We start from the raw sequence: 558 nt of genomic DNA on the forward strand, positions 1-558 counted from the left end.
GAAGGCCGCCGATGTCTTCAAAGCCCCCACTGACCCCTCGGGTCTCTCAGGTAGAGCCTCACGAGCCCGGGGCTGGGGCACCGACCCCCGACCCCCATCCCTTGGCCCCCTCACCCCCCGGTCACCCCGATCTCTACCGCCAGTCCCCCTACCCTGACCCCTACGCGCAGCCCCGCTGACACCCGGCCGCAGCCCCCTGCTGATGCCTGCTGCCCCCTCCCACCCCGCTCGCTGCCCTCGGAGCCCTTTTCCCGTGTCCCCGCCAGCCCCCAGTCCCAATCCAGCTCCCAGTCCCCGCTCACCCCCGGCCCCTCTCTAATGAAGCTTTCTGCCAATCCCCCGTCACTCCCCGTTTCCAGTCCCCGGATCCCTATTCCCAGCCACCTTCCCGGCCTCAGTCCCGGGACCCTTTCACCCCTTTGCACAAACCCCCTCGGCCCCAGATGCCGGAGCCAGGCTTCAAGCCAGGACCGCTGTCCCACAGCCCGGCGGCCACTGGGGGCTTTGGGGGCACCCTGGCAGGTGAGCCCCACGCCAAGGCACCGGGTGGGCAGCAAC

General features: G+C 70.3%; 1 pseudogene; it reads left to right on the plus strand.

The window, feature by feature from the left end:
- Nucleotides 1-4: 4 nt before the first annotated feature.
- On the plus strand, nt 5-554 carry LOC116217689 (annotated as a pseudogene).
- Nucleotides 555-558: the final 4 nt, after the last annotated feature.

This window comes from Meleagris gallopavo, unplaced genomic scaffold (genome assembly GCF_000146605.3).
Source record: "Meleagris gallopavo isolate NT-WF06-2002-E0010 breed Aviagen turkey brand Nicholas breeding stock unplaced genomic scaffold, Turkey_5.1 ChrUn_random_7180001881064, whole genome shotgun sequence".
NCBI classification, from domain to species: domain Eukaryota; kingdom Metazoa; phylum Chordata; class Aves; order Galliformes; family Phasianidae; genus Meleagris; species Meleagris gallopavo.